Genomic DNA, 23,704 nt, shown 5'->3' on the forward strand with positions numbered 1-23,704 from the left:
TTATCATTTACACTGTTACTGCTGCTCTTTCAGCTGCCATGTATATGGTAAACTAATGCAATTCTATATATTGTAACATATAGACCCATTGCTAGGCAACGACTCCGTAAACACATTCCCGCGGGATCAAACGTGCCTAACAATAGGACGTCTATTGATAAGCAACAGAGCTGTAAACACTCTTTTCAGCAATAGAGAGGCTGTGTTTTCTGTGGGGTACGCGCAAAGGAGTTATAAAAAAGCGTTCCAAAGCTGACAGGAGGAATGTAGGGTAGAGTCGAGTTTCGAGACGCCATCCTGTCAGGATATGAGCCCGGAAGCAGAGGCATTCAATTGAGTCGTCTTCAGAATTGGCAGTTGCAGATTAAAGGCAAGAAATTAATTAGATTCTGACAAGAAGACTTCATGTACGATTTGAAGTTACAGTAAGACTGATAAATCCGTTGCCAGGATACGACTAGTGAAGACTGGGAACCATAGTGCTTGTGTAACGGAGAACTATAAAGTATGTAAATCGGCGATGGCTCTGTATTACCTGTAGTCCCGAGTTGAGAATGTAACAGGTGTAATAAGTCCAATCCAGAACCCGTCTTATAAGTCACGCACACACCACGTACACGTGACAGTATGAAGCAGCAGTAAATACTGCGCATCCTGTATAGAAGTAATGATTCATACTAATTACATTATTGCAGACGTCTGAAATTCGTGTAGACTTGTAGATTACTTGCGAAACGCGCCTCTTACCTGTTCATACCACATGACACATCATTAAAACCATCGTCTACTTAAGTCCTCAATAGCGCCCAACAGTCTGTTTCCTTGTTCCGAATTTGGAGTTTATTATGCAATAACATTGATTGATGTGTAATATCTAAACACCGCTGCAAGCTCCTATTCTGGCTGTGTTGAGTTCGTATGCCATTTCGTATATTATTAACAGTTTCCCACATATCGTAACTGGAGTACGCATTCAATGACGACACATGAACTTGGTATCAGCCCTGATACATACGGTACACATTACAGAGGGCAATTATACAATCAGCGTCGTTCACACGATTCAAGTGTGAATGTGGCGTGATATGAAACCCCTACTCTTAATTTATATCTTTTGGATACCACTGTAATTCTGTGAACAAGGTGCTTGAGTACATAGTGCTGAGGACCTAAAGAGGGTGGCGAAAGTCATGTGTGTTTCATAATTTTTATTCATATCCTTTTTTTTTCCAATGGCTCTTCCCGCCCATTCGGGGTCCTGACCGCTTATTCAATTCGGTAATGATTTTTTCGCAGACGGTAGGACTCCTTGGACGAGTGACCAGCTCGTCGCAAAGCCTCTTCCTAAACACAGGACAACACAAACACAGAATAAACGCATACACACACTTAACATTCTTGCCTTAAGTGGGATTTGAACCCACGATCCCAGCGTCCGAGCGAGCGAAGACAGTTCGTGCCTTAGACCACGCGGCTACTACGACCGGCCATACCCTATTATTAACATGATCAAATGTAGAGGGATGTCCGCCTCTGTGGTCTAGTGGTCAGTTCCTGCCTACACATCGAGAGATCCTGGGTTCGATTCCCGGCGCTACCAGATTTTCTGAGAAGTAGTGTGTCTGGAACGGGGTCCACTCAGCCTCGTGAGAATAATTGAGGAGCTATTTCAAGAAAGTAGCGGCTCCGGTCTAGAAAACCGAGATTTATGCGACACCCTCTGTCCACGAAAGTTGGCACTAACTTCGCCGAAAAGCGGCGGTAGCTCGATCGGTATAGTTCACTTGCGGACTAAAACCACGGAGTTTGTAAATGTAGAGGGATGATGATATGGCCGATGACTATATCACGCACGGGGAGATTAGAAATGAATATAAATTTTTTACCGGAAATTCTGAATGGAAGAGACCTCTTGTGAGACAGGTGTAGATGGGAGGAAAATAAATTAAAATTGATTTTAAAGAAATAAGAGGTTATGGTGTGGCCGGAATTCATAAGACCCTTGACTGAAGTCAGTAGCGGTTTCTTAGAATACTAATGAAACTTCCTGTTTAAAATATCTTGATTAGCTTCTCAAAAAGGGTTCTGCTCCGTGGGGTTAATAATGCAACCATATGTTAGTAGAGATCTCTGATCGTGAGTGCTGTGACTTGAGTCTGCCTGTACCGCGACGTTTAGCATTAAAAGTCAATTCAGTAATTTAACAATAGTTCACAAATTCCGATTGTGATTGTAAGGTCTTGCGCAGCCTTTTTTTTTTGCTGTTTTTTATGCCCCGACTTTTCTTTTATTTCCTTATACGTTACTTGTTATATGTTTCACGTTTGTCAGAATATTAATCCTTTTCTCTCTTTCCAAGTATTTATCTTGCTCCATGGAACCCTTCTTCAGAAGCTCCTAGTCGCTTAGGTACTCAAATTTCCTATCATTTTATGGGACCCGAAAGTTCATTACCTTGTTCACAAGAGCCCTCCATTGGTCCCTGGTCTGAGCCATATGAATCCAGTCCATACCAACCCCTCTGATCTCCACTTTTATAAATTATTTCTCGTAGCTAAGACGATACTGAAGCGTTACATTTTACTGTTACCTGTGACTTACGGTGAAGGTAGTGTATAAATGGAAATCGCGCTGAACTGTAGGGAATGAACCAAGTCTGTGTATGCAGCTGAACAGAATGCTTTAAAACGACAGCTCTCTGCTGTCGTGAAGTATTGAACTATGTTTCAACATGCCACCACGCTGGAAGGTTAACAAATGCTAAATTAATGTAAGTGTGTCGTTAATTCTAATCCAGAGAGCTGTTATACATACCATAGAGTGGGAACTTGATATGGGCCTCTTGTTCACTTTGCGTAGACGCGTATGTATCTTTGCATACAGGAAGTGCAATAAAGCTTGGATATATAATCTATATTTTGTAAGAATTACATTGGGGTGTTGAACATATAAATATATGGAATATACGGACGGACAGTTGTCTTCCTTGTGTGTGTATATGCCACCAGTAAATGAAAGCGTATGGAGTTGGAGTTGATTTCCTCACGGAGGTGACTGTGAACGTACTGTCCTCTAGGTTGTAGCACCCACCCACACACTCGATTGTCATCGTACATCGTAACATATCCTTCGTACAGACCAAGCAGTTTAGCTTAAAACTGAGGTAATGCCAGATCTTGTTGCGAATCATGAAGTTAACAATAAGGCTGAGAGTGTTCAGGTTATTTTATTCATACCTCGCAGACTCAGCTGCAGTCTCCTACTGCATCATGGCGCACCTATAGCATCTCGCTCTACGCCTCTTAACCCCACAGTTCTACTAGAAGGAATACACAGTACACCCTAAGGAAAAAACTAAATCATGATGGAATACCCAAGAAGAGAAGTGAGAACAAACTATAAACTATAACACTATCGTGAGTAGCTTCTGTAACATATACAGTATAACAGCGAAAGAGAACCTACAGTGCAGGTCAAAAGCACAAATACAACATAGAATTTTACATTCAATGACAAGAGAATTTTATATAATTTTAAATTTTGAAGTTTTTAATTAGAAAAATTCTTTAAAGTTCGTGTCCGTTGTATGTACTCGTATTAAATTGTGGCGTATAGACCCTCTGCTAATACCCTCTGCTCGTAGATGAGTCTGTAAACATCAGCCGTTGCTAGGTGATGCCCTCACTCTACAATGTAGGAAGTGTCACGATACGTGACGCGTACACCATTGCTATGGAGCACCCGCTGTATACGCGTGGTCGGTGACGTCACAAAACAATAGAAGAGTTGATGCAGGCTGTGTTTTCTGTAGATCCTCTCCGAGACTATATAAGTAGTACAGGACAGAATAGTGAGCGCAGTGCAGTTGAGTGTTCAGCTGTGGAGTGTTAACGAGCGGACCACGGAAGTTAAGATTCGTGATCACAAAACGTCTAATGAAGACACGGCAGAAGAGTAGTCATTGTGGAGAGCTGTAAGGACCAGTGAAAGTATAGACTGAGAAGACTTTATGTGATTTATAATGTGGAAATCAGCAATAGTGTTATATAGTTATCTGTAGTTACGACCTCTATGTGGTCAGTAGATCTATTCACCAATCCAAACCCCGTCTATATTCACTAATACACGTCACAATATGATTGCGATGAGTAGCACTAATGTGGATCCATATTAGGACAGTTCAATAACAGGAGACGTATTTGTTGAGACTGCCTGATGATGGTCCCAAATATGGAGCGAAACATGTAACAACTATCAAATAAAACCGATGTCAGCAGTTCGAGTGGTGTAATTTTATTGTCTTGTTGACGGCCAAATACCACGAGGTATGATACACAACAGGATGCAAACAGTGAAGTTCTACTAAACTCGTACTGTAACAGTTTAAGGCCCTCGTAATGACCTGTCTACCTGTTGCCGTACACACCTCGCAATTTTGGTGTCACAAGATGAAATCAACTGGTTTGATGGGTACTTGTAGTTTGAAACTTGTCTCAGGTTCTTCAGAACCTGAGAGCTTAGTGGTGCACTGAATGGATGTCCGCCCTTAATGATATTATGTTGGCACATCACCTCTGTACACAATACGTTGCGAAGAATTCAACAGGTCGCCTTCAAAGACTGATCCAAATAAGATAATCAGAAGGAATAACTCAAACTTCTTCATCAGAGGAATGACTGAACAAGATGGACCTTACTGCACTCACTGTTGGCTTGTAGCCAAGATTCGAATGGAATGTAAAGTGCTCAGCGCTTGCGCCTCGCTGAACAAAATGGAGGGGATCGTATGAATTCCATTGGTTACCTGACACGCCCTGATTTAACCCGGGACTTAACCGACATCCAGCGGTTATAATCACATGCAGTGGACTGAACCTCTACCAACTCACGCTTTGGTGAAGAACAGGATGAAACATTTCCGGAAATCCGGCGTGTTTATTCCAGTTCGCTTCTTTCAGAAAGAAAAGAAAACAGTCTTCCCGTCAAGTGTCCTCGTGAGTACAAGTGAACCGCAGACATGAGCCAATCTCCGTTTATGTCGCAGCTTAAACCGAATCGGGTTTAATGTCAGTCCGCCGCAGAAGATAAGTGCGCTGTCCGGCCGCAAGATCAGTTTGATAATGGAGCTATTTAGCAGTATGAGGTATTCCTCTTTTACTTTTCTGTATAATATTTATCTATACAAGTGTCATAGTATTTCAGAAAATCTAACATCATTCAAGCACTCTGGAGTGTACTGTTGGTGTAGGATTCCTAAATGGTCAGGTGGCAGCGACCCAGGGAGAGTGGGGTTGGCCGCATGTAACATTTTCTTAGATCTACTATTCCTATGCATGAGAAGCTCCGTCCCATTAATATGAATATCAAGGATTGCTCTTCTCCGCTTCCCTGAAGAAAGCAGGAAAACTTCATCTTTGGAAACCCGGCTCTTGGATCAATGTACGAATCGTTTTTAGGCAAAAGACACTACCCTTGTTAGCTTTCCTTCCCCTTCTCCTGTATCTGTCTGTTTAGTTTATCCCTTCTGCCCTCAAATTTCTTTTACATCTTCCCGCTACCATCTGTGTGAGCCCCTTTTATTTAGGGTCTTCTTTCCCGTTGATATTGGCCCTGTAGGATCATTATGTCCTTAATCTTTTCCTTCTGACTTCGCTGTGTCTGCCATTGGTTAATTCAGACACATGATTTCCCCCAAACTCCCCGCTGCCTGAAAAAAAAAAACATTTTAAGGGCTCCACGTTCGTTCACTGTTCTCCTTACTCTGACGGTTCGCTCAGGTCTCCCTGTATCTCCACTCCTAGAAATGTTCCACCCTCGGCTTATCAGGACAGGCCTAAAGACAGCAGAGACGTAAGATGGCCGTTTTATAATCATTATGGGGGCTGTTTATGGACTCATGAAAAAAATTATAGTCTCGTTTTGTGTACGTGCAGTACACTTTGCACCGATCTATAGTCTGATCCCTCTTCTACATGGCGAGGGGGGGCTAAGTGGCGGAAAACGCAGGTATCTCTCTGTAAGTCACAGTCTGGTAAAGAACCCGGACAGGGTTAATCCAGTGCCAGTACTCGGTCATCTACGCTGAAGATGGTGGCATCACATTCCTCCAGATCGTCAAATATGCCAATCTACCAGACTAAACGGTGCCACATCCGTGAGGACTGTACTTCTCATTCACAGTTATCGTTAAAACTCCTGTAAGAGACCCCTTGCGAAACTGGCGTAGAATGGAAGATAATATTAAAATGGATGTTAAAGACATGGGATATTAGGGCGTGGACTTGACTATTCGAGATTAGGATATGAACAAGTAGCTGGCTCTTATGAATGCGGGTTTCATAAAATATAGGAAATTTTTGACCAGTTGAACGACTATTAGCTTCTCAGTAAATAATCGTAATCTACTCCATGGAGTTAGAAACTATTTGCATGTATATTGGATTTGAAGATCTTACTGCGGTGGCTGTTAAGACTGCCATCTTCTGGAATCTTATGTCATGTTTTGGGGTACACAAGTGCCAATGTTTCGAAGGTACCTGCTTCCTCCAGCTTCGGAATACAGGAATAAACTTAACATATTCACGTTGTTCTTTTACACTGAAGAGGGAACTAACACGTTCCTCCTAAATGTTGGTGCTTATGTAACACTATACACGGCGTCACCCTGGGAGATATTAATCTGTTTGAAATGAGTGTACGAGTTGCATGCGTAACTCTATGAAAGGCGCAAGGAAACAGTACAGACTGTTCTGTTTAAGAAAATCTGAGTGCTTAAGGGAGGATTACAGATTGTCCCCCCAATGTCAGTAATACTTTAATTTCCTATACTGCTCTGGTATAAACACTGAACTCAAAGCCGAGACACCCTAATCGCCTTAGGCTTATGTTTAGAATCAACATATACAAATTCCACCCTCAAGTAACTATTTTGAACCACGTGTATATAAACGGGAATGTGAGCATCGCAGTTCAGTGGTTGAGTGAAACTTGCAGCACCTGATGATGACCCGTTATGGTAGAAACATGTAGTGTTATATATGTTGTAAATAACTTTTGTGTTGACGGTGGAATTTATATGCACGCAACAGGATGATAAATGAAAAAAAAAATGCGTTTAGAATTTGCTACAAATAAATTCCATGAAGAATATGAACACTTTATTTTTTAATTTAAAAATTGGATAGACGCTAAGACGAATCGGGTATGCTTGAAAATATAACCAGTATAAGAGTGGGGGAAAAAATAAATGTATAAAGCGGGAAGCAAGGGAAGGTAGGATCGTGTTGCTGGGAAGGAACGTGGCCTGACAGGAATGAGACAAATTGCCCCTACGTCCGGCTTTGCAGCAGATCATACACCAGTCTGCTTGCTACATGCTCTTGATGGTCCAGCCAGCCGTGTCGTATTATGATGGATGTTTGCCCTCCGTCATTTTGCACCCTTGTCTTTTCCTGTTCCTGAAATTTAATAGAGTCCTGTGGAATACAGAGGGACAGAGAATGACACTTTTGTAATACTTGGTAGTATTTTAACTTGGGGCAGCAATGGCGAGTGTAGGTCCGAAAGAACTCATTCTAAACACGAAATTTAATTTCAACTTAGTCGTGTGTGAAATGAAATCGAGGAGCGGGAATGGACGGAAGATAGATAATATTAATGACAAGGCGTTGGGGAACATGAATGACCGAAAAGTCTGTTCTACGGGGCGCCTTCCGAAAAGCGTAGAAGGTAGAGGCTCCAAATGTTTCTCCAAAAGAGGAGCTACGAAAGGATATTGAAGGAAGGAACTGAAATAACAGACAACATGGACCTCTTCTAAGTGGGAGCGACCTAATTAGGAACTGACTTCAGACGATACTGCAGATCAGATTGCAGCGTACACAGGGGTAGTATGAGAGTAATGCAGTGTTGAGATTACAGAGTAAAGTGGGGCAATATGAAAATGATGCGCTTGTTGAGATTGCAGCAAGCATCTTTGTAATATGATAATGAAGTCTGTCAGTATGCTAAGAATGTATCTTCCGTACAGGTGATATAGCAGTCATACACAGGGCACAAGGCAGCGCACTGTTTCGCAGAAGCAGTAATCAATATTAAGTTCGTGTAAGAATTACCGAACCTTCCGACTGCTGTCATCAGATGTTGCTTGTGTTGACGGCCGGGTTTTCGTGCTCCAGTTTCTCTTTAGTAGCTGCCTAAGGCCATAGGGCAGAGCCCCTTTGTCTTTAATATGTTTATGAATCTCAGTTTAATCTCCAATATAACAGTTCTTTACCTTTCGAATCTACTATTTTGTTTAATGTTGTCTTGAAGTAATTATTAGATCGTTCGTTTCTTGAGTCATTTGCTTTTCTTTGATGTTATTTTTTTTTCCTTGGCACTACAGCCCCAGTGGGCCTAGGCCTACCTCCATGAACTTCTCCGTTCACTTCGGTTTTTCTAGATCTTACACATTCGGTAGGACTCCTTGGGCGGGTGATCAGCTCGTCGCAAGGCCTCTACCTGTACACAAACACAGAGAAACGCATACACACAAACTAAACATCCATGCCCTGAGTGGGATTCGAACCCACAATCCCGGTTTTCAAGAGAGCGAAGACAGTACATGCCTTAGACCGCTCGGCTACCGTTACCGGCACTTTGATGTTATATCACCATAAAATCCAGATTATGTAAACATACCCTTGTCCTTTTGTTTTTGCGATCAGCAACTTGACGGTGTACTGGGCTTTGTGGTAATTTATCTCTCTGTCCCAGTTCCATACATATACGTACACGCTCGCTACAACCATTGCTTTTACGTATTCCTGGCTCCCTCAAATAAACGTAATATCTCCCATGAAATTCCTGTGCTTGTGTTTTCTTCAAAACCAACTTATTCATTCTAGTGCAGGTGGAGGCACATGTGATTTTGTATTTGTGTGCGTTCCCTGCAGTGAAGATATTTCGTTTCAAGTAAAATTTAATGTAAGAATGGATTATGGTTTTACTTTCATAGTAAATCCACCTGTTCCGTTGAACTACTTCGTTATATTTCTGTCTTGCCGTACTACAAGCAGTAGAACTGGCAAATCTGCACTCCTCCATAAGCATCCACACTTGATTTCGTGTGCCACTGGCCGCCGAATTGTTTCTCTTTGCAGTGCTCGGAAAAATTAAATGCAGATATTCATTAAAATCTGTTTGGACTGCATTGCTCAAAAATATTCTGATGGAATAATTCATTGCTAGACAACGGCTTCTTGAATCGCGTTTTCGGGACAAGCTGGAACAGTCCATTGCTGAACTACGCTCGGTAAACACTGCCTAAAAGCCGGAATAGTGGAGCCAGACAGGGAATTATCTATTTTGTTAAGCAGCCGTCCATGCATGCTTCCGAGACAACGCATTCATAAAAAGCAGTAGTGGAATCTTTGGACATGGAGACGTCTATCCCGTTCGCGTGGAAGTTAGAAAAGTCATTGGAGGCGGGGCCGAATACCGCCACCATGGCCCTGCGAGTCATAGGAGGCGACGGAAAGGGAAGTCTCGAATGTGAAAGAGTAAAATATGGTTCTGAGTCCTACGGGACTCGGACTCGAGAATGACTGCGCTGGCGAGGGCCGGCAGCAATTGTAAACGACAGACTTGTGGATAGATAGTAATATTGGATTCTGAAGTAAACGGTACAAATCTTTCTTCGGATATGTTTCTTATTCTTTTCGTGAAAATAACTGATTTGTTACAATATAACGTCGGCGCTCTTTCCAACCATTAGGAAGCTACAGATGGTTAAAAAGAAGTGTCCGTTGTACAAGCAGCCCAACACTTTTAACTGGCATCTGTTAGTTCCTGAATATCAGACACGCTGGTATCCTGCGGTGTGGTACCATTATATGGGAACCTGTTTACGGCCTTACATATTATCGCCAATAGCTACCAAATTAATAAATTTAATATCTAACCTTTCTTATCCAGAGAACCTGTCCAGGTCCGAGGCTTCTTGAAATTTCTCGTAACAAGCCTATTTTTTTACGGTGAGGAATATGAGCTCCACGCCCAACCGCGGTCACAGAGGCTGCGCAGTCTAAGGCATGAAATTTCTTCGCCCACTCGAACACTGGGATCGTGGATTCGAATTCCATTCAAGGCATGGATATCTTTTTGTGTTTGTGTTAAGTAATGACCTTGAGACGGGCTGATCTCCCATCGAAGGAGTCCTACCGACTCTTTTAGATTAAGATTAAGAAACTGAAGTGAAATGAAGCATTTCAAAGATGCCCTGTGCTCCAAAATGGGAGGAACAGGAATAGAAGAAGAAGAACAACAACAAGGAGAGAAGAGATCGTTTACGAGACCTAGATGTGGATGGAAATATTATATTAAATGCATCTTTAAAACATTGGGTGTAAGCTGGCTTACTGTAGGAGACAATATCAGGCTTTCGTGAATAGGGTAGCCAAACTCTGGATCCCAGAAAAGGCGCGGAACTTGTTGAATTGTACAAGCAGTTAACTGCTAGCTTGTCAAGAAGATATCTTCACTGTATAGTTCTTTTATCTTAAAATGCAGGCTGGAAAGTAATACGAGCCCCAGACTTCATAACTGCCGTCCTTGCAGCAGTTAGCCACGATACTGATGCAGCCAGAGGTGCTCACTACCACTTTTTCTGCCTCACATTCGTAATCCATTAATTACCTGTCACAATTTATACAGATATATGAGTCACCCACGCAACTTTTTTCAAGCTCCTTTGCTGAAACTATATATAAAGGCATAACCAACAGTCCACGAAGTTATTGATGGGTTAAAGAAGTTAAAAAACCCTATGTGGGTAATTTTTAGCACGTCCATATTTATCTCATAGCACCTCATTTGTATACAGTAAAGAAGAGAACCTCAAACATGAAGCTGAAACATTTTAGATTTCACATTTTCCATTATAAAACATGCTTTTTTCCTTCACCATACGAACATTAGTTTTTTATCCTTTTCTTTCTCCCATTATTCTCTCCCGTAGTCGGTAATGGATTTTCTGTCCACTACGTCCAGAACATCCGACCAGACCGTTCGGCCGGACAATGATAAATGGGGAGTCCTGGTTCGCTGCTCCTGATTAGTTCTTCACTGTAGCAGTAGGGGGCGGACCAATGCTCAAAGTGCTTCGAAGATAGCAGCTATTTGATACCTCGTGCATGGACTTGAAAAGGGGACCGAAGAAAGCGATAGCGTGACTGTTGTTTTCAATCTCGCAGTGTCTCGTATTAAAATGTAAGGGAGAGTCATTGTTTTTTAAACGACAAGAACGCGTCATTGAAATCGCCCGTACAGAAAAGCGTAGCTGCCAGTCCATGTTGGTCCGTTAACAAGAATCATTCAGCACCTTACTTGAGTCATTGTTTTCTGTGTGGAATAGTTACCCATGAAAATTACGAGTTAGTCCTTCAGTACCCTGATTCGAATCCAAGCTGTCAAGCCTGTGGTATGCATCACTTGTTTCCTTCATCCTATAGTGTAAGTCGCCGCAGGTTATATTCCTGTCAACAGCACTTTCCATCAGATGGAGATGCTCGCTATAACGACATGTCCTAACATACGTGTACCATCTTCTGGTCCGGTTTTTAGTTACAGTTATATACTTAATGTGACCGTTTCTGTGGTCTAATGGTCAGAGCCACAGGTCCCAATTTCGGTTCCTGGCCCTGCCAGACTTTCTGAGGAGTAGTGGTTCTGGACGGGGTCCACTCAGCCTCGTGAGGATAACTGAGGGCTACTTGAATGAAAAAGTAGCGGCTCCGGTCTAGAAACCAGAAATGAAAGGCCGTGGGGATTCGTTACGCTGACCACGCGAAGCCCTCTATCCGCTAAAGTTTGCACTAACTTCGCAGACAAGCGGCGGTCACTCGGTCGGCATAGTTACTTTGCGCACTAAAGTCACGGAGCCACTTCACCCCGGTATGGATCTAGCGAATTTATTGCGAGCGAGCGAAGAGAGTACATGCCTTAGACCGCTCGGCTACCGTGACCGGCATTGTCACATATAGTCATGCCTTATTGATGAATTTTTCCATTAAAATATTAGTGAACATTAAATAAGTATTATATGGTCATTTTCCCTTATACACTTCTGAACACGAAATACTCGTATGAGTCATAAACCTGTAAATACTGGAGCGGTGAACATTGTGATGTGATTCTGTATTGCGATCTGCAGTGGCTAAGTCATGACAGACTAGTCGCAAGGTCTTTATAACTTCGGATTCTTAATTAAGATGGTTTACTTACTTACTCTTGGAGCTGAGTCCTTCTTTAGGAACCGCCAATTGTGCAGCTACTCAATTTCCCAGCATCTTATGGAACTCGAAGGTTCATTACCGTGTTCACAAGAGCCCTCCACTGGTCCCTATCCTGAGCTAGATCAATCCAATCCATATCATCCCATCCTATCTCTCTAAGATCCATTTTAATATTGTCCACCCACCTACGCCTTGATCTTACCAGTGGGCTCTTTCCGTCTGGCTTTCCCACCAATATTCTATATGCATTTCTCTTCTCACCCATTCGTGCTACATGCCTTGCCCACCTCATCCTCCTTTACTTGATCATTCTAATTGTACTTGGAGAAGAGTTCAAGTTATGAAGCTCCTCATTATGCAGTATTCTCCAACCCCCTGTCACTTCATCTCTCTTCTGTTCAAATATTTTCCTCAACACCCTGTTCTCAAACACCCTCAGTCTGTGGCTTGAAAGGAGTCTGACGATGGTGTATACTGTACTTCTTTTGGCTTATTTTGGACTTCATCCATCGTCTGGTATGTAAAAGACAAAAGACCACTAAGAAATGTTATATGGTTCAGGGTTTTGGCCAATCTTATTTTTAGGTATTCCAATTTCCTAAATGAAGGGTAAATACCGGGTCCATACCGGTTACTCAGATAGACTTGAAAGGATTCTGACGATGGTGTATACTGCACTTCTTTTGGCTTGTTTTGGACTTCATCCATCGTCTGGTATGTAAAAGACAACCCCTACACAAGGCTGTACTTGGTAAAAATAAAAAATATAGATGATCCGATTTGATCAGAAGGGGTGTTCACGTACGAGAGATACTGGAACCTATAATTTACCTAATTCTTCATATGTCATTCCGCCGTTTCCTTTTACTGTTAGTGATGTGAACACTAAATAATCCCAGTAACTTATGATATGTCAGTCCCCAAGATCAGTTCATTAGACCTACTTCAATAACAGTAGGTAGACCGAGGGCCAAGTATATACCTCAGAATAATGGGCCAGGGGTTTAAATGACCCCAGCTGAATGTCCTTTGTTAAAGTGTAAACTCATACGCGCCTTACATTGCGGTATTTCTCATCCGTTTTGTAGAATTTATAGTAGTTAATTTATTGTGCCACGCTTAGCATTATACTCCGTATTGGATGTTTGGGGGAGGGGCGCTTGCTATGGTTACCAGCTTCAATAGACTGCAGGCTATAGCCTATTGTTTAGGCAACATGCTGCTCAGTGCCGTGTATTGGGTTGCCTGGCTTCAGAGACTAGGGGCCATCCAGTTGTGTTAATGAAGTGTGCTCACCGTTACAAGTAACTCAGTGTGAACTGCATTACAAATTAAAAATGTTTTGAAATGTAAGAGAAACTCTTGTTTTGCTGTATCTCATAGATTTCTCCTGAATTATATTCAGTAATGGTCGCATTGTCTATACGTGGATTCATGGTTAACCATCAGATGTATTTTTACTGATACCGCAATGTAATGGTTTGCGATAATTTTTTGAAACGTGCTATAAATAATTTTAACAACACTGCCACATTGTTTTGGCCAAGCTCTTCAAATAAACAAAAAGCTGCGTGTTTCAGAACGACCCACGTCCCTTACATGATAAAACGGTGATGTCACCGTGGTTAATTATCTAACTGTACCGCATATTTACTTTTGTTGTGTGTTGTATATATGTAGGTCTATTTCAATATGCCACGAAACTAGATTATAACAGCGTGTTGGTTATGATTCCTGCCTAAAGATACTTTTTTATGAATTTAGGTGTCCAACTGTGAATGAAAATATCGACAAAGGAATTAATACCGCCTGACGGCTATTACGTGCTGTAATCGTCATAACTCATCATGAACGCAGTACAACGATTGAATAGCTTGTTCTCGTAAATTGTGAAACTACTTAGAATGTGTATGAAAATAGTACGAGTATATAAGATTTGAGGTTTTCACGATGGTGACTATGAAGAATGCCGTCTTCTTGGATGTGGCGGCGTGTAAGTATTATATAAACCGACGTTTCGGAGGAATATATCGCCTCCATCTTCATATTAGAAGGAAAAAGGTCACTGGTCACTTAGTCTGCAGTCACCTGCTCACGCTGGTTCCTCGCTCGCGGAGTTTTTTCCTTTCTCTTCTACCCTGAAGATGAAGAGGATACGTTTATCCGAAACGTCGGTTTATACAATATCTACACGGCACCACATCCCGGAAGACGGCACTCTTTTTAATAGTAACAGTACTTATATAAGAGGTGTATCCAGATGGATATTGAAGGTGTACGCAATACCAGACGAAACACGCCATATTACATGAGGATGAATGTCATTGGCTATCTCAGGATACGCAGCAAGAAAAGGTAATGAAATCAAGCAGATCCAGCAGCAGTTCTCACTGAGTATAAACTCCAAACACTATATTTAACACATAGATTTAGCGCAAATTATCTTCTAAACTGAGCATGATGTGTTTTATTTTATTAAGTAATGAGTATTATGAATATTATAGCGTGTAGACCCGTTACTAAGCAACGGACCGTTAAACACACAACAATGGGGTATTGTTGGAAACGGTGTTTTCTGTTTGGTCGGTGCAAAGTGGTTATAAAGAAGAGTTGGAGTTGCGAGACGTTAGCCTGGCAGGATATGAGCTTGGGAGCAGCTGGAGATAGAACTGAGAGAGTCGGCAGTTATAGGTGATTGAGAAGGAAGGAATTCGGCGGTGCAAAAAAACTTCACGTGTAATTTGAAGTGATAGTGAGACTGTTATAAATCCGTTGCCAGGATGCGGCTAGTGAAGATTGACAACTCTAGTGCGAATGTAACGGTGAACTGTAAAGTGTGTAGATCTGCGCTACCTCTGTAATTTCATGTAGTTCCGAGTTTTGTGTATAAGGTGTCAATAAATCTAATCATCCAGTCACAAACCCGTCTATAAGTTACGCACACCCCCTACACATGACAGTATTAATCACAAGAAATTATACGTAACTCTAACAAAGAAGGTCGTCGATAAGATTGAGTGGTATCACTATACCACACACGTATCAATAATAGGCTTATTTAAGGATATGTTTAACCCCTTCCCCTAATTGTGGAGGTAAACCGAATGTGACACCAAAGTCAGATACACATAGATTCGGTACTTCTGTTTTCCATTGCAGTCGTACCGAAGAACCTGATAGGGGCATCTTCTATAGCTACTGAAGCACACAGATATTAATTCAGTTCAGTTCAATTCGTACAAAATGAGTACCAGGAGTTAATTAAATAATTTTCCTCGGGAGTAAAGCGCGGCCGGCGCTTAAGGCTGACAACCTTACCGCCATCTATGAGCCGATTGTCTAGATAATATGAGACCCTCAACGTCTCACAAACATATGGGCCTTAACGGCCTGTTACAGGAATAGCTTTACTTTTTTACTTTTTACTTAACAGCACAGAGGCCAATTACAAAGTTATCACGAGTACGTAGAAAGACAGAAAAATAAATACAAATCAAAATACAAAATTAGAGATTATAATTAATATAAATTAATAATAATTCCATGAAAAATTAAAGTTAGCATTAACAGGCGAGAAAGTAAAATATGTAAATTTTCAATGGTTATGCCATTATGTGGCGAGAAATGTAATATGTATTTGTTCCATAGGTCACAAATGTTCAGATGACGGTAGCCCATTACAGTGAAGTTACATTTATTTACACACAACCGTCATGATATCGGTTGAGTACAACGCGCACCTGTGCAAACATAAACCGTATTTCGCAGATGCAAATTCATAGATATACCGCCCTAAAAGCTGTCTTAATTATACCGTATCTTTACATCTTTCCCACGGGGGCAAGGCGTACAAAGCATGATGCTGACCTGCCATTTTCATGTAGTCCTAAGGACTATAATGCCTTTATCTTCGTTTTTACTTCCTCCATACGTTTTCATGATGTGGTGCTTAGACATGGGGTAAACAAACTTAATGTTTTACGGTTTTAATTATGTTTATGTACATTTACGTGGCATATATGAGTATATGTAAATGACAGTATCCGTTCTGAACTTTTCGTTTATTATATTCTTTTATTTGGGTTCCATTTGATGAAATATATTCGACAGCAGAGTACTGAGAAAACTATTTAAACCCAAGAGAGCAAGAGGGTGGAGGAATCTATGTAATTAGGGGCTTCTGCGGTTGGGTTATTCAGTAGCCTGCCCGTGATTCAAAAGTGAGATTCATTCAGAGTTTTAGCTAGAAATTATCAAGAGAAGCTACAACATGAAAGTCATGTGTATATGTGGGCTGTATTATTGAACTGTATTCTGAGTGCTTGGTCTGGATTAAGCAGGTTCGGAGTAGAGTGAATTAGTGTGTATTTGTGTGTGTGTGTGTGAGAGAGAGAGAGAGCGAACATTGTAATAGGCCGTTTAGTTTCATACTTGGCCGGCAACTTCTTGACAATCAGAATAAATGTCTGCTTCTCAAAAGAAAAAAACCTCGATAGAGTAAGTTAATGATGCAGTTCAGAGTTTCGTCACTTTCTCGAGTTACACAGTTGTAAAAATCTGTAGATCGTCTATATTACGGTTTTTTTTTAATTCGCATGGTGGGGAGTGGAGTCCAACTGGGTTCACTCGGCACGGCGGCCACTGATTGGCCTATTGTACCTGCCCCGGGCGATTGTGATGATGGAGAATTTGGTGGAATGAACATTGGCAGGGGAATCCGAAGTACTCGGAGAAAATCTACCCCAACGCCACTTTCTCCACCACAAATCCCACTTTACCAGACCCTGGTTTGAACCCGGGTCGCCGCGGTGGGAAGCCAGCGACTAACCGCTTGACCTATGGCGCGGCTTATATTACGGCTTGGTTTCATTCTACCGGAAACAGTCAGCGTTGTAAGAACCCATTAGGCCTCCAACATTGTGACCCGAACGAACTCCATTACGATGGCTGTAGATCTGTTCAGTGCCAAAATTTCCATACTCGCATGGTCAACACGATTTCTGTGGCTCAGTTGTTATCGTTTCTATCTGCGGTGAGGAGCTGTCACATACGAAATCGATGAGTAACCAGCCATTTTTTTTAAATAATAAATAAAAAACATGAGCTTGACCACGAAACAATTTCGCTCACTGTTCCCCCTGCTTCCACTTATATTTGCTGTGTGGCTGCAGGAAAACGTCACTTGTTTGCCTGAACGTACGTCAGTATGCACTTTATCAGATTGGACCTTTCTATTGAGGGCAGACACTGTTTTGTACTGTCGCTCTGGCTTGGTGTGTGGTGTGATATGAATAAATAAGTGAGTTGTGCGTAGTAGTACACTTCATTGTTTTGAATGGTGTTGTCTCTGTATCTGAACTCTCATTCAGTAGTATGTAGATGTAGTTTGATTTAAGCTCTTTCGTTCTTTTGAAATCGTACATTCTCTTTAATTACTGTCAGGATACTGATAAGAGCTGAGCATCCAGAATTCATAATTAGTTACATCCTTGTTTTTTTTTCATCCTTTCCTCTTACACCCTTATACAAGTGTCGAGGTTTTCTTTTATTCTTTTAATCATTTCATAGACGGTTGGACTTACTGGACGAGTGATTGGCCCGTGGCAAGGTCGCTACCTAAACACAGAACAACACAAACAGAATAAACACATACACATACCAAACATCCATGCCCTGAGTGGGATTTGAACCCACGATCCCCGCTTCCGAAGACAGTGCATGCCCTAGACCACTTGGCCACCGTGACCGGTTACGTCCTTGTATTGACGGATATTGCAAACTTCAATGCAGTCATGCTTAATGACCCTTAGTTCTCTGCAGCCTTTGTGAGTATGCTCTGTTCCAATGTAGACATTTTTAAATGTACAAGGAAATATGTTCGCTGTTTCTATAACAATACCCTTCTTCAGTATTTCGCAAATTTCGATATGAATTCTGGAAGTATGTTTCTCTTGCCGTGCCTGTTTATCATTTATATATCTTGCGTGCTGCATTGTCGTGTCATCATAATTATCACCAGCAGCAGCAAACCTTGATTCTCGAGGTCAGATTTGGGACGCCTTTGTTACTGGTTTCTTGAACGTTTCATGGGTCATCCCCGATGCTTATATCTTGTTGAACCGTATGTACGAGTAATGTTGAAAACCTTTATTATGTATCTTTATTATATGTATGTATGTATGTGTCTTTATTATGTCCAGAATAGGACACATCTTTATATGAACTTTTTTGATCACAAAGACCTAGGAAATCACCTCCTGCAGTTATGCCCTAAAGTCGTGAAACACCCTGTATAGACGAAGTCTGCATAATAAACTGAGCTCTCTGCTGTCAAGACTTATGAGGGATGGAAGTATAGCTCCACCATTTTTGACCTAGGCACTAGATGGAGGTGAGAGTTCAGTTTCACTCCCTGGCCGCTCTGCCCGCAAGGAAAGGAGCTCCTCGGTACCCACGGGATAGGAGGCTGGCTGGGCCTCAGAGCTGGTCTGAACAGTGTGGAGTAAAGGAATTTGAGTTTTCTCTGCTGGAAATCGAACCCCGACCGTCCAGCCCATAGCATGTCGCTAGTACGAATGCAGAGGAAGAGTTATATATTCCGGGATATAAAGAGGGATTGTCTATTGAAATCGAAGCTTGCTGCCTGCTTCACGCTGGTTTCTTGTCTAGCGTATTCTTTAAACTTGAATATAGAGACGATAAATTCTTCCGAAACATTGGTTGAATTTGACCGGACTGCACGGTATCGTGTCTCAGAAGATGTAACTCATCACAATCACAGCTTTGAGAACCTCAATTCTTACGAAGTACAAATAATTTATTGTAAAATTAGTAACAGGTGCGCAATGTTGTACTTACTTGGCCGATGCGAGTGTGTCCTTTCGCTTTAAGGAGCGGAAAGCGGGCCGATTTCAGTGTCCTTCTGGACAGATCGATCCGTGGATACAGCTGTAGGACAGAGCCATGCGGACAGTCAGTAAAATATGGAAACTATCAACCGGACATCTCGGGGGCAAGCTGAAGGGAAATGAAGGCGACCAGCCTTTCTCGTTTTTCATTTATTCTCACAATTCCTTGGAGAACCTGAGACAAACCTTCATGACATCCGATAACAACCGGGTGTGCCTTCCAAATGCAGCCGAATCGCTCGATCATCTTACCGAATCTGTTCGATGTTTGGTACGACTTCAGATCTGTTAATGCTTTCGTTTGTTTCATGAAGTTCATGCCCTCTTAAACATCAGTATAGCCGCTTTATTCCTGCGACCATTACCAAAGGTCGATGGTATTGGGGAAATCACTTTAAGGAATTTTATGTTGTACTTTATTGGGTCTAAGTATTACGTTTTTGTGTTGCATATCTGGAGAGTGATCAGGTTATCACCGCACTAGACAACCGAAATTAACGGCCGTAGGGATCCATTGCACTGACAACGTGACACCCTCTATCCGGAAAAGTTGGCAATAACTTTACTGACAAGCGGCGGTCGCTCGGTCAGTATAGTTCGCTTCCTGATTACAGGCCACAATGTTTGTTTTTTTTTTTTGTTAGTAGCTGAGTTTGGGGATCAAAAAAGAAACTTCAAAAGACATTGCACCCACATCTCTGTTCTTACATATTTGATGTGTCGCTATATTCCAACCCCGTTTCACCTCTGTCCAACTTGAAACAGCATTGGCCGTCAGTAACGCCAGCGGTTTCAGTCTCAGAGTACCGTTGATCTACAGCCACTTGTCTGTCAGGCGCGTTACCAATTGCGTGCTATTTGTGAGCACTATTCCATTAGACATGCTCTACTCTTAACACTGCAAGCTTACAACTCTGCAGTTGAAATGAAAATCTGGCAGCAGTGCTACATTTTCCGCCGGAATTGAGGCTTGCTAAATCACGCAGGCAGAGCCAGCAATCAGTAAACCGCGGTTCCACTATAGGCCAGCCACTTATTAATTTAATATAACACTCAACCATCTTCCTAGCCACTCTTTGGACTTCACAGTTCCCCAGCGCCATTCATCCCTCGAGGAATGAGGAATATTTTCCAATGAACGGCTGGTGCTAGACAAACTTTGTTCACAGTGGCTTAACTACGAAATAGGTCATATCCAAACCACGAAGTTCATTGAAACATTCCGTTGGTCTGAAGAAGTAACTTTACAATGTTGCGGCATACGAAATAGGACTTATTTGGTAACGGCGATAACAAATCAAAACTTGATTCAGGTGGAAATTAAGAGGAGATTGAACTCGGGCAATGCTTTCTACCATTCATTTCAGAACTTTCTGTCTTCTCGTCTGCTGCCCAAAAACATAAAAATCAGAATGTACAAAACTATAATTTTGCTTGTGGTTCTGTGTGCGTGTGAAACTTGGTCTCTGACATTAAAGGAGAAACATAGACTGATGGTGTTTGAGAACAGGTTGTTGAGAATATTTTGACCGAAGAGAGATGAAGTGACAGGAGGTAGCAGAAAACTGCATAATGAGGAGCTTCATAACTTATATTCTTCTCCAAGTACAATCAGAATGATCAAATCAAGGAGGACGAGATGGGCAGGGCATATAGCACGTATGGATGAGAAGGGGAATGCATATGGGATATTGGTGGAAAAACCAGAAGGAAAGAGACCAATGGGAAGACTAAAGTGTAGGTGGGTGAACAATATTAAAATGGATCTTAGAGGCATAGAATGGGATGGTATGGTTCGGATTGATCTGGCTCAGAATGTAGAGCATTGGAGGGCTCTTGCTGACACAGTAATGAACCTTCGGGTTACATAAAATGCTGGGAAATTCTTGAGTAGCTGCAGAATTGGCGGCTCCTCAAGAAGGGCTCAGCTCCATGAGTAATTATGAAATATGACTTATCTCTCCTCCAGGATCACCAATGGTGATTGTGCGTGTGTATTCCAAATTCTGCGTACGACATAGGTATCCGGTAATCAGCCGATCGCTACCATGACTGGACCTTCAGATCACAGGAGAATTAACCAACGTATGCTAGGACTTCACCGCCCCCTCGAGATATGTCTCCGATAAGGAAAAAAAAGAGACTGTGAACCGAGAATGGACCCGTAGAAGTAGCGTGATTCCAATCGCCTTACGATCATTGTAATCCCGCTGTACGCTAATACATCATAATGTGATAGACAGTAATGTATCAGATATCGATTGCGGGCAGGAATGGCTTGCAGTACACATGCACATCTGTGGAGGGCAGGTGTTCATAATGGATTTTTGAAGGGGTCGCTCGCTTCCAGTAAGAAATGTAAAAGAGAAGTTTATTTCGGTAAAGCTCGGTATCTGCGCTGATAGGACATTCATCTTGATATATTGGGTTTTTGGACTTTATCCATCGTCCTGGTTTTTAAGATAACTAATAAAAAACGACGTTTCGGAAACTGGATCTGTTTCCGTCCTCAGGTGAAGGAAAACACCTATTCTGTTGGGTCCGTCTGTTGGTCCAGTGACTGAGGCTAGCTCTTTCTAACGGACCCAGTACTGATTTGAAAAATGCTTTCATTTCTCAATATAATCTCCCTGTACATTGAGGCGCTTTTCCCATCGTTTCACAAGTCCCTGAAAACCAGCCGCATAAAATTCTTTGGGCTGCTGTCGGAACCAGGCGTGTTCACACATCATGGCCTACATCATAATGCATGACAGGTTAGGTTTTCACAAAGTCAGTGCACGATGGGTGCATGCTGACCCCACAACACAAAATGCAAAGAATGGGTGTGGCATTACAGCATCTCAATCGCTACCACGATGAAGGACATGATATGCTAGCCCGAATTGTCACAGGTGTTGGGTCTTGGGGTTCCGACAACAGCCCAAAGAATTTTATGCTGATGGGTTTCAGGGGCTTGTGAAACGATGGGACAAGTGCCTCAGTGTACAGGGAGATTATGTTGAGAAATAAAATCATTTTTCAAATCAGTACTCTTATTTGTTTAAGTTCTATATACATTTGTAACTTACTTTTTGACTTACCTACGCACATGCCCTTCCCACCTCATCCTCCTTGACTTGACCATTGTAATTATACTTGGAGAAGAGCCCAAGTTATGAAGCTCCTCATTATGCAGTTTTCTCCAACCTCCGGTCACTTCTTCTCTTTTCGGTCCAAATACATAAGTAAATATTATAACACTCGCGATATACGTAAACACGTATGAATTGTGACAGAATGAGGACTCGAAGTTCAAGTCCTAGGAAATGACAGTAGGAGGCTGAAATAGCAGTCATGACAAGACACTGAACTCAGGAAGGTTCAGAACACTATTTACCATTACGTTCAGTGATCAGTGAGTTGAATGGTTAGTAATGGTAGACACGTTTTACTGTTAATTCTGGAATCAGCAGTGACCACTATCGAATCGTAGATATTTGCAGCTGTAGAAGCACTGTAATGAAGAAGAGCTGTAAGGTAGAGGCTTCTTGAACCCTCTCTTAGGTAACGGCCATTATACTGCAATTTCTTATTTGCCATCAGAATGAAATTCTCTCTTTTTAAGACGCTGTAATCTTCAATTTCTGGTCTAGTATAACGACAATGACAAAAAAATCGGCTATATATCTTCCTTTTTTTTCTAAATTACCCATCAAGTTCCTACACTTAATATGTTGTCCTCTGGGCAATATCTTGGAGTTAAGGCTTGAAAATGTAGGGAAGGTATAGAAGCAGTTTACGAGCACTTTTGAGAGCAATATGTGCAAGGCGTGAGGTAGGAGTTCAGCGTCACTAGAAAGCACCTGAAGTAGGCGCCAAAAGTTTTGTCAGAGTTTGGTGGGTTAAAGAAGGTTTCGGTACAGGTTTGAAGGGGGAGGGGGTTATAAGGAGTCAGAAGAAGAAGAAGAAGAAGAAGAAAGACCTCGATGGGTTCTTCATTGAGGGGCAGGCTGGTGGGAGGGGATTGCTCACAGGAGCAGTAGCAGAAGTTGTACAATAAATCCATCCTGTGGCGTGTTGTAGATGTGGCCCGCGGGACGTAGTTCTACTTGATTAATCTTTGTCGCCGTTGCACTGCATGCTACGTGCGTAGAACATTGTTCGGCTCGGTGTAGAGTATCGTGTTGTGTGCGGTGTTGTAACATTCTTACAGAGTTATTACGTCATCAAGTGCCTGAATGTCGAACTTGCCTCGCGTCCACTTTCGTGCGCTTTCATTTTCCTCGTAGGAAGCATCGTTTCTGAGACTCGCTGTGCTAGTATAATTCATCCATTTTAAAGGCTACATTATCATTGAAATATTCTGTGTAGTTTGAAATATAAACTTTCTCGCAATTTACGAACGTAAGTCGCAGACTTTCCTTGAAAGGGGGCCGCGTCATAACTCAAGCGGTTAGTCGCTGGCTTCGCACCGCGGCGGCCTGTGTTCGATCCCGGGTCTGGTCAAGTGGGATTTGTGGTGGACAAAGTGGCACTGGG

This window comes from Cryptotermes secundus, unplaced genomic scaffold (genome assembly GCF_002891405.2).
Source record: "Cryptotermes secundus unplaced genomic scaffold, Csec_1.0 scaffold108, whole genome shotgun sequence".
Classification (NCBI taxonomy): Eukaryota; Metazoa; Arthropoda; class Insecta; order Blattodea; family Kalotermitidae; genus Cryptotermes; species Cryptotermes secundus.